Source organism: Oncorhynchus keta, chromosome 21 (genome assembly GCF_023373465.1).
Source record: "Oncorhynchus keta strain PuntledgeMale-10-30-2019 chromosome 21, Oket_V2, whole genome shotgun sequence".
NCBI lineage: Eukaryota > Metazoa > Chordata > Actinopteri > Salmoniformes > Salmonidae > Oncorhynchus > Oncorhynchus keta.
Genome location: NC_068441.1, coordinates 38361292 through 38373765, shown reverse-complemented (window position 1 = coordinate 38373765; position 12474 = coordinate 38361292).

Sequence of the window (12474 nt, the reverse complement as noted above, 5' to 3'; positions counted from 1 at the left end):
AGAGATCTCTAAGCTGTATAGGTGAAAGCAATATGGTTACAGCTAGACTTTGCCTATTGAGCAGCTGAGTCGAGTAATAACCATACTGCTTACAACTAAGTAACCAGTCTTCTAGGACCTGTGAACACCACAAGTACTGTAGCCTGGTCTCAGATCTGTTTTTGTTATATTGCCAACTCCAATGCTGTCATTGGCAAGCCAAACATTAGGCATGATAATGAGTGACGATGAGTTTGTTTGACAGCACCGACAGACTGTGACTCAGGAAACACCAAAGAGAACTAGACTTAAATGGAACTAAGCTGAACGTGGGCTAAAAGCCATGGCATGACAATGTAGGCCATGACCTATATTTGTATTTCCTGTGTGCTTCCTTAATATACCATGTTTACTTTACTATTCCTGATCTTGACACTGTTGGGAATATAGACTTTGGTGATCAGACTAGATGATGTATTTTATTTGCAGATCGTGACCAGTTGCTCAACTGTTCCAAGGCAGCAGAGGTTGCCTCAGACTGATCACCTTTCCCAACCCTGACCCCTGTATGGTTTAGTCACTATTCTCTTGTGTAACGTAGCCTAATGTTGGACTAAAGGAGCCTAACATGACTCCTTATAGTCCAAGGACCTTACATATTCTGTTTAAAGACGAAATGGCTCTGGAAGCCAAAGCATCCAAATACTCCCTCTAAACATGAATCGATTCTCAATTGCGGTACTCTTCTATTAACATAAATCCCTCTTTCATATCACATCAAAATTATATTTGCAAAATGCACAACTACTGCAGACTGTTTTTAACCACGTTCAACACAGTTGCAGCTGACAGTATTTTTCAGTGACAACACGTTTGTGGCATCCTAACGCTTACACACAGCTGTCCGGAGATAGCTAATTAGCACAGGTAGTGCACTCTTCAGTCTGTTTTCGGTAAACAAGCGCTGGAACATGGAAATATGGCTGTATGGGAACACTAGCCATAACCTTAAAGTGTGTAGGTCTTTATATTTTTTTGAAAATTATTTCTCGCTAATATGAAAGATACAGTGTTTATGCTTCTAAAACCGTACCGCAAGCAACGCGTGTTAACATTGAGACAGAATGTCGGGGCTCTTAACACAACTCCCCCATACAGAAGATGCCTTCGTCCAATGTTTTATGTGTAATGTAATGGTTCTGAGAGTCCTAATCAAGGGCTTGTGTAACGTTGCAGTGACATGAACAGGCAAGAACCAGGGGTTCGGAACCCCATTCGCTTTTGCAGCAGCTGCTCTTCCTGGGGTGCACAAAACACACATGACAAGTAACAAAACATTGGTACACTTGTAGACATGGACATTCAAACAAATGTAAAATACAATGATATTTAAACAATACAAAAACAAAAATATAATAAACAAAACAACAAAACATGTCCCATCACAGTCCCTCCTAATTTTGTTGTTTGAAATTGGAGATGGAATGGAGTTCCATGCGATCATCATGGCTCTGTATAATACTGTGCATTGCCGTGAATTTGTTTTGGACTTGGGGACTGTAAAGAGTCTCATAGTGACAACTCCAGTGTCCCCATCCCAGAGTACAAAGAATCAAGGTGTGACCTTGGACAACACCCTGCCGTTCTCTACCAAAATCAAAGCAGTGACTCGTTCATGCTTTACAACATTCGCAGAGTACGACCCTACCTCACACAGGAAGCGCCGCAAGTCCTAATCCAGACACTTATCTCCCATCTGGACTACTGCAACTCGCTGTTGGCTGGGCACCCTGCTTGTGCCATCAAACCCCTGCAATTTATTCAGAATGCTGCAGCCTGCCTGGGGTTCAACTTACCCAAATTCTCCCATGTCACCCCGCTCCTCTGCACATTCAGCTGGATTCCAGTCAAAATTTGCATACACTAGAAGACCATTGGAACTTGCTTATGGAGCAGCAAGAGGAACTGCCCCTCCCTACCTTCAGGCTCTGCTCAAAACCTACCCGAGTACTCTGTTCTGCCACCTCTGGTCTCTTGACCCCCTCACCCCTTTGGGAGGGCAGCTCCCACTCAATCCAGTTCAAGCTCCTCTTTGTCCTCTTTTCCCAATGGTGGAACCAGCTTCCCCCTGAAGCTAGGACAGAAGAGTCCCTGTCTATCTCTTCAAAGAGTATCTTAAATAATCCCACAGAACCTCCCAAAAAAAACATGTATTCTGAACAAATATATAAATGCAACAGGTCGGTTTCATGAGCTGAAATGTAAGATCCCAGAAATGTTCCATGCGCATCAAAAGCTTATTTCTCTCTGTCTGTGAACAATTCTCCTTTGCTTAGATAATCCATGCACCTGACAGGGGTGGCATATCAAGAAGCTGATTAAACTGCATGATCATTAGACAGGTGCACCTTGTGCTGGGGACAATGGAAGGCCACTCTAAAATGTGCAGTTTTGTCACACAACACATTGCCACAGATATGTTGAGGGAGTGTGCAATTGACATGCTGACTACAGGAATGTCCACCAGAGCTGTTGCCAGAGAACTTACTGTTCATTTCTAGACCATAAACTGCCTCCAATGCGGTTTTAGAGAATTTGGCAGTATATCCAACCGGCATCACAACTGCAGACCACATGTAACCACGCCAGCCCACAACCTCCACATCCGGCTTCTTCACCTGCGGGTTCGTTTGAGACAGCAACCAGAATTTTTGCACAAGCTGTCAGAAACCGTCTCAGGGAAGCTCCTTTGCATGCTCGTTGTCCTCCACCAGGGTCTTGACCTAACTGCAGTTCGGTGTCGTAACTGACTTCAATGGTCAAATGCTCACCTTCGAAGGCCACTGGCATGCTGGAGAAGTGTGCTCTTCACGGATGAATCCCGGTTTCAACTGTACCAGGCAGATGGTGTCGTATGGGCAAGCAGCTTGCTGATGTCAACGTTGTGCACAGAGTTCCCTAAGGTAGCGGTGGAGTTATGGTATGGGAAGGCATAAGCTATGGACAACGAACACAATTGCTTTTTATCGATGGCAATTTGATTGCACAGAAATACTGTGATGTGATCCTGAGGCCCTTTGTGAAGCCCCTTTTTTATTAAGGTATCTGTGACCAACATATGCATATCTGTAGAAAGAGGGAGGGAAGCGCTACTAAGGTACACGACAGTACATTTTGGTAGATAGGTGCTCTTTGGTAAAAGGGGTAAATTGGTCATAAAAAAGGAGGACCAAGGCACTCTTCATATAATTGATTAAAATGCCTTTATTAAATGCCTTTATTAGTATGGCACGTTCAATAGAAACAAAGTTTTTTTTTTTTTTTTTTTAAACCGACGCGTTTCAGCTGCATGGCCTTCTTCAGGGAGTACAAAAAAAAAAGGAATACAAGGTCCTCTTTTTAACATCTTTTCAATTAGCCCTAATTGGAAGAGGGAGTGGTTACACAATTGATTGGACACTCCTAGTAAGCAATACTATACACATTAAAAGGTTAAATACTGTAGCTATGTTATCATAAAAATACAAGCTATGGGTATTGATCATATTCCGGCCTCTATTATAAAAGGGGACCGTCTTAAACAGTTAAACCAAAGGGAAAGTTTTGGGATTTACAAACTACAGGCCACTAAATACCCTGGTTTAAATGAAGATATGGATTTACAAACTACAGGCCACTAAATACCCTGGTTTAAATGAAGATATGGATTTCTCACCCTTCCTGTAGGGTTGTGATGGGTCCATTTGCTGTCATCTAGTGGACATTTTGCTCAATTTCCCTCAGCTATGGTTCGACTGTTGTTCATGTTTTGCTGTGTACTATGGAATATATAGCTTTCTTTTTCTTGACACTTCTCCCAGTCATATTTAAGGTTAGAACTACCCTTTAGTGTTCTGATACTTCTAGTTTGGAGTTGTATTTTTATGATAACATAGCTACAGTATTTCACCTTTTAATGTGTATAGTATTGCTTACTAGGTGTGTCCAATCAATTGTGTAACCACTCCCTCTTCCAATTAGGGCTAATTGAAAAGCTTTGTATTCCGTTTTTTGGTACTCCCCGACGAAGGCCATGCAGCCGAAACGTGTCGGTTTAAAAAAAAAAACTGTTTCTATTGAACATGCCATACTAATAAAGGCATTTTAATAAAGTATATATATATATATGAAGAGTGCCTTGGTCCTCCTTTCTTTTTTATGTGCATACGTGCATATCTGTATTCCCATCCATTGATTAGGGCCTAATGAATTTGTTTCAATTGACTGATTTCCTTATATGAACTGTAACTTAGTAAAATCTTTGAAGTTGTTGCGTTTTTATATTTTTGTTGAGTGTTATATTTCCAAAAGCCTTTTGTGAACTAACACGCACTTGAATCTTTCCCCCTTACTATATCTGACTTTGCTGATAGATACTTCATTGTGTACTTACTAGTGACTGTGATATGTGGTTGTCTCACCCAGCTATTTTAAGATGAATGCTATAAATCCTTCTGGACAAGAGTGTCTGCTAAATTACTTAAATGTAAATATCTTGTGGATAATATATGGGTGTCTGAGCTGAATTTTATTTCATTATGCAGACAATCTGGAATAATCATTACATCTCATAACCAGTAGAGAAGCACTTAATCTCTCATTAACCCTCAACCAGGAAAGACTGGCATGCATGTTGTTGATGTTAGTTCTGTATGTGCAGTTAACGGAAAGGTGTGCTGCTCTGTTATGAGTCAGCAGTAGCTTTTCGAGATCTTTCTTTTGCTGCACTTTACCATATTAACGGACAGTAATTAAGATGGGACAAGACCAGAGCCTGAACAGCTAGTACAAGTTATTGTTGTGCCAAAAAACAGAACATAAATATATATATTTTTAAACAACTTCAGAACCACTTTGTCAATATGACTTGACCATGATAATTGAGCTTCCAATGTTATACCTAGGAATTTAGCTTCCTCAACTTGCTCAATGGTTGAGGTGTAGGTCTTAGAATGTTTTAAACCAAATACAATGCTTTTAGTTGTATTTGAGACCCGTTTATTATTATCACCCATTCTGTGACTGGCTGTAATTCCTTATTTAGAATGTCAATGAGCTCACTGGGTGATGAAATGTAATGGAATCATCCACATACATAGTCATTCTAGCTTTGTGTAAGACCAGTGGCAAATCAATTGTAAAAATAGATAGGACAGTTGCCTTTGGCTGTTACTCTTAATGGACATCGCACTGTATATATCTGCTGTTAGAGAAGCTTCCATTGAAGAACACTGGGTTCTATTGCATAAATAATTCTCCCAACTATTTGATGTAAAGCCATAGCAAGTGAGTTTCTTCAATAACAATTTATGATCATTAACATCAAAAGCTGCACTTAAATCTAACAATACAGCTCCAACTATCATCTTATTATCCATGTATTTTAACCAATTAACTGTCATCTGAGTCAGAACAGTACAAGTTGAGTGCCCTTCTCTATATGCATACTGAAAGTCAGTTAATTTGTTCTCTGAAAAATAGCAAACACAATTCTCTCCATCAGTTTACTAAGAGCAGGCAGCTGTTAGAGCCAGCAAATTGGGCTTTACTATTTTTAGGCAGTGGAATTACTTTAGCTTCCTTCCACGCCTGTGGACACACACACATTTAAGCTTTAGCCAAAGATATAGCAAATATGGTTGGAAATTCAGTCTGCTACCATTTTCAATAGTATCCCATCAATGTTGTCTATACCTGGCAGCTTATGGATAACAATTGTTTTTCCACCTCCCACATTAACTTGACCAAATTCATTCATTATTAGATATTTTATACAAAAATAAAATGTTGTCATTTCACTTTCCTAGTGAAATAGTAATTGAAATATATACATTCTTATTTACAATGACAGCCTACCCCGGCCAACGCTGGGACAATTGTGCACCGCCCTACGGGACTCAAAATTAGAGCCGGATGTGATGCAGCCTGGATTCGAACCAGGGACTGCATTGACTTAGACTGCTGCACCACTCTGGTGATTGGTAATATTGAAAGATTTTGTTAGAAATGACCCATCAACTTCAATGAACGATGGAGATTAATTTGGCTTTCTGCCCATGGTATCAGGTACTCAAGTCTTTTTCCAATGTGTTTTATGTCATTTATCTTGGTTTTGTAATAGAATTTCTTTTTTTTTGTTAAGTTTAGTCAACATTTCTCAATTTAAGTTATGTCAACCAATCAGCTGAGCAGCCTGACTTCTTTGCCACCTTTTAGGCATAATTTCTTTGAACCATGCAGTTTTTCAATTCATCATCAATCCAGAGGGCTCTAACAGTTTTTTTAAATTTTATTAGGATCTCACATTCCCATTACCTATACATAATACGAGTTATACATAATACACCCCCCGACCCCCCAGAACCTCATGTGCATATATGAATTTAAACATAACATATTACAATATCCTCAAAGACCAACTCCAGTTATTGAAGACATTTGTGAATTTATCTCTTAAAACAACTATTTGGCAAGTTTTTGGAACATTCTGGCAAGACGTTCCAGGTCTTTACTGCCCTGAAACTAAAAGCTATCTTGCCCAGCTCTAATTTGGCGTTTGGTGGTCTAAAGGAGGCCACGGTTCTGCTCTGTGTTACGACAGCGTTTGTCTTTCACCATATTCAGTTTATCCTATATACCGGTTGGTGGTTAATTTTATGAAAAAGGATTTGTGTATTTTCTGTCAGTTCCTTGACAGTCGGCCATTTGAGTGCATTATGTAACTCTTTGGAAGACCTCTTGTAACCACATTATAGAACCATTCTGGCTGCCTTATTTTGCGCTATCTGCAGTCTGTTTAGGTCACCAACACTTGCATTACTCCAGATGACAGAGCAGTACAGTAGTTAATTTGACTTTGGATGAGAGCTTGAGGTTTGTTTTAAAATTTGCTCTGGCATATATTTCACAATCCTGTGAATACACGAGGTTCTGATTTTGTTGCAGAGCTGTGAAATGTGTGATGAATAAGAGAGACTGTGTGCTGCTAAACAACAAACAGCCCTGTCTCTAAATCCTCTTCTATGGGTGTCCCGCCAACTGTCAGCTGTAAGGAGGGTAGCGTCTTCCTTCTCCTCTTCGTACATATTAGCATTGCCTTGGTTTCCTTTTATATTTAGCACTAATTTGTTCTGGGTTATCCAATTATAAATACTTATGTCAGCTTCAAGAGCCTCTTTCAGCTGCCCTACAGAATTGCCTGTTACATAGACAGTGGTATCATCAGCAAACATGGTTGCCATATATTTGGATAGCAATAGAGGGAAAACAATTCTATACAGCAAGTACAACATTTTACAGCTAATTTACCTCTTAAATTAAGTGGAAAATGTTAAGGATGCCCATGAGGTCCCTTAAGTGCTTCATTCAGTATGGGTGTCAATTTAAATATCATTTTTGGAGTTGAATGTTGCTTTCCTCTGCCCTGGTTGCAAATGGAAAATATCTACCAGAAAGCTAGGTGTATAGCTGGCTAGCTACTTAGCTAAACAATGGAATGTGCACAATCCATGGCTACCTGGCTAGCTTGCAAGCTACCTACTATGTAAGCTCACCTGACATGCTAGAAAGTAATAGAAACTTGTTGAGAAAAAAGTAACTCCAAGAAACATCCTGTCTTGAATGTAGAAGTTCTATTTTGTGATCTCCTAAAATAAATGTGATTTTATTTGACGAGATCACCTTCATACAGTGAATCGTGGTAACCAGACAATTTCTGCCATACATGCCTTCAAACTACAGTAAAACCCCTTAAGTATGCCATTACCTAAGGAAAACGTTTGCGCGGCCCTATGCAACCGCCTTAAACAATTCCCCTAGGTAAGGGGAAATTATTCCTTGAGGTAAATCCTTAAGGGATACACTGAAGATGTTTCATGCAACCAGGCCCTAAGTTATTGAGTTAAGTTAAGTTAAGTTATTGCCCTAAGTTATTGATCTGTTAAATCAACAGTCGAGTGATCCGTACGGTATGCATGCTGGTAGGCTTTGAGCATTTTCATTTGTTCTATATACTCCCATACATGGTTACTGACAATTGCTTCCAAAATCTTACTAAATGACGACAGTAGGCTACTTTTTGATACACTAAAAAGTATTTTTTTTGTCTTTTGGAATTGGACACAATTTTGCATGCTTCCAATCATTTCGGAAACCTTCCCTTGAGTAATGGGAGTAAAAAATAAGCTTAATTAGCGCTGCAATATAGGGTGCTGCTAGTCAGTCATTTTTTGTCAATGAGATCGAGCCCAGGTGACTTTTCCTCAGGTAAGCACATGAACTCTTTGAGCACTTCATCAGTTGATACCTGTGGTAATGTGAAATTGCAGGCTTTTGATGCCATGATTGTTTATTCTATTGACCAAATATCCCTTTCATTGACAGAATGACTCATATTCTGCCTAACATGCTGACCAGACCGCTCGCATGTGCAAATTAATTACTTAAAAATCATACAATGTGATTTTCTGAATTTTTGTTTTAGATTCCATCTCTCACAGTTGAAGTGTACCTATGATAACAATTACAGACCTCTACATGCTTTGTAAGTAGGAAAACCTGCTAAATCGGCAGTGTATCAAATACTTGTTCTCCCCACTGTATTACTTTAGGCCAAACCTTAGGCACTTTGGCTTTCCCTTGTTATTGCCACAATGTTATGGTCACTACAGCCAGTGGGAACTGATATTTCTTTGGAGCAAAGCTCAGCAGCATTAGTGAAGATATGATCAATACAACTGGATTTCACATCTAACACTATTGGTATGCACTCTTGTTGGTTGTGCGATAACCTGGATCATATTACATACATTAGTCACAGTTAGAAGCTTCGTCTTGAGAGGACAGATAGTAGCTAATCAGTCAATTTTCAGGTCACCCAGAAAATAGACCTGTCTGTTAACATCAAACACACAATCAAGCATTGCTGCACACAAACAGTGCCTTCAGAAAGTATTCACACCCCTTGACTTTTTTTTCACATGTTGTGTTACAAGGTGGGGTTAAAATAGATTTTTTAATTTAAAAAAAATTGTCAACGATCTACACAATGCTTTGTCAAAGTGGAAAAAAAGTCTAACATTTGTAAGAAATTCATTAAAAAAAAACAAGTGTACAAAACATTATGAACACCTGCTGTTTCCATGACATACTGACCAAGTGAATCCAGGTGAAAGCTACGATCCCTTATTGATGTTACTTTTTAAATCAACTTCAATCAGTGTAGATGAAGGGGAGGAGACAGGCTAAATATGTATTTTTAAGCCTTGAGACAATTGAGACATGGATTGTGTGTGTGCCATTCAAAGGAGGAATGGGCAAGACAAAAACTGTAAGTGCCTTTAAACAGGGTATGGTAGTCAGTGCCTTTAAACAGGGTATGGTAGTAAGTGCCAGACGCACCAGTTTGTGTCAAGAACTGCAATGCTGCTTTTTTAATTGTTTTACTCTTAACGGTTTCCTGTGTATATCAAGAATGGTCCACCACCCAAAGGACATCCAGCCAACTTGACACAACTGTGGGAGTCAACATGGGCCATCATCCCTGTGGAATGCTTTTGACACCTTGTAGAGTCCATGCCCCCATGATTTGAGGCTGTTCTGAGGGCAAAAGGGGGGTTCAACACAATATTAGGAAGGTGTTCTTAATGTTTTGTACACTCAGTGTATCTTCATTAGATAAGTATTGAACTCTCTGAGTCAATCAATACATGTTAGACCTTTTGTCTTTCTGGGTAGGTCTGCAAATGATTATTTTAAAAATTGTTCAAGCTCTGTCAAGTTCGTTGTTGATCACTGCTTGTCAGCCATTTCCAAGTCTTGCTATAGATTTTCAAGCCAATTTAAATAAACTTTAACAAGGCCACTCAGGAACATTCTATGTTGTTTTGGTAAGCAACTCCAGTGTATATTTAGCCTTGTGTTTCAAGTTATAGTCCTGCTGAAAAGGTGAATTTGTCTCCCAGTGTCTGTTGGAAAGCAGACAGAACCAAGTGTTCCTTTTAAGATTTAGTCTGTGCTTGGTGCTATTCACTTTATTTTACCATAACATGATGCAGCCACCACCATGCTTGAAAATATGTAGAGTGGGACTCAGTGATGTGTTGGATTTGCTCCAAACATAACACATTGTATTCAGGACATGAAGTCAATTTCTATCCCACATTCTTTGAAGGTTAATGTTAGTGCCTTATTGCAAACAGGATGCATGTTTTGGAATATTTGCACTCTGTACAGGCTTACATCGTTTCACTCTGTCAATCAGGTTAGGATTGTGGAGTAACTACAATGTTTTCATCCATCCTTAGTTTTCTCCTATCACATCCATTAAACTCTGTAACTGTTTTAAAGTCACCGTTGTTGTTGGCCTCATGGTGAAATCCCAGAGCGGTTTCCATACTTTCCAGCAACTGAGTTAGGAAGGACGCCTGAATCTTTGTAGTGACTGGGTGTATTGATACATCTTCCAAAAGTGTAATTAATAACTTATCCATTCTCAAAGGGAATAGGCCCACACACTTTGGAACCAGGTCCAGCCAATCAGAATGAGGTTTTAACCACAGACAGAAATACGATGATCCCGCAGGTGAAGAAGCCGAATGTGGAGGTCCTGGACAGACATGGTTACACGTGGTCTGAGGTTGTGAGGGTGGTTGGACGTACAGCCAAATTCTCTAAAATGACGTTGGAAGCGGCATATGGTCGAGAAATGAACATTCAATTCTATGGCAACAGCGCTGGTGGACATTCCTGCAGTCAGCATGACAACTGCACGCTCCCTCAAAACTTGAGACATCTGTGGCATTGTGTTGTATGACAAAACTACACATTTTAGAGTGGCCTTTTATTGTCCCCAGCACCAGATGCACCTTTGTAATGGCCTTGCTGTTAAATCAGCTTCTTGTTCTCGGAGGACCTGAGCCCTAGGACCATGCCCCAGGACTACCTGACATGATGGCTCCTTGCTGTCCCCAGTCCACCTGACTGTGCTGCTGCTCCAGTTTCAACTGTTCTGCCTTGTTATTATTCGACCATGCTGGTCATTTATGAACATTTGAACATCTTGGCCATGTTCTGTTATAATCTCCACCCGGCACAGCCAGAAGAGGACTGGCCACCCCACATAGCCTGGTTCCTCTCTAGGTTTCTTCCTAGGTTTTGGCCTTTCTAGGGAGTTTTTCCTAGCCACCGTGCTTCTACACCTGCATTGCTTGCTGTTTGGGGTTTTAGGCTGGGTTTCTGTACAGCACTTTGAGATATCCTCCTCTCCACCCTCTCCGAGTTGGGCATCTCCGGCACGGCCCACGCTTGGATTGCGTCCTACCTGACAGGTCGCTCCTACCAGGTGGCGTGGCGAGAATCTGTCTCCTCACCACGCGCTCTCACCACTGGTGTCCCCCAGGGCTCTGTTCTAGGCCCTCTCCTATTCTCGCTATACACCAAGTCACTTGGCTCTGTCATAACCTCACATGGTCTCTCCTATCATCGCTATGCAGACGACACACAATTAATCTTCTCCTTTCCCCCTTCTGATGACCAGGTGGCGAATCGCATCTCTGCATGTCTGGCAGACATATCAGTGTGGATGACGGATCACCACCTCAAGCTGAACCTCGGCAAGACGGAGCTGAAACGGTGTGCGAGCGTGTGCGAGCGTTGCAAAATCTATTTCGATATCTATGTTATTCAAATATTGCACCCACACTGCTCGCACGTGCCAACTAGCGTCTGCGTTTCCAAGGGCTAAAATAGATGTCAGTTCTATTTCTGAAGCAGATCGCGCTGCAAGTCCTGCCTCTCCCATCTCCTCATTGGTTTATAGAAGCAGGTACCCACGTGCCATCTCCTCATTGGTTATACCCATGTGGGCAACTGAAAGACAAACAAAGTCAGTGGTGGTAATTCACCTAATTTATGAAAGTTGCCAATCGCAATTTTTAATTTTTACCTTTATTTTACTAGGCAAGTCAGTTAAGAACAAATTCTTATTTTCAATGACGGCCTAGGAACAGTGGGTTAACTGCCTGTTCAGGGGCAGATAGATTTGTACCTTGTCAGCTCAGGGATTTGAATTTGCAACCTTTCGGTTACTAGTCCAATGCTCTAACCACTAGGCTACCCTGCCTCCCCGCAATATAAAGTCAAGAGAAGAAAAAGCCTGGAAGGAGGAGAGATGACTAGAAACGATTCAGTTAACCGTTTTATGTGTGGATTAATTGGCAGATTAGAGGACCTTGTGCATTTCAGGTAAAATAACAACTCAGTGTTTATATCCCAGGACAAATTAGCTAGCAACAGCAAGCTAGCTAAAAATAACAAATTAGTTCGTGCAAGCTAGCTAGCTGAATTGCCATAAATGTTTCGTGCTTTTTGACCTGTCCCTGAATTAATATAATTGGTTCAGAGTTTGTTTTGATATTTTAACCTGCGTGTAGTGATTGCGTTTGGTGGGGGGACAAA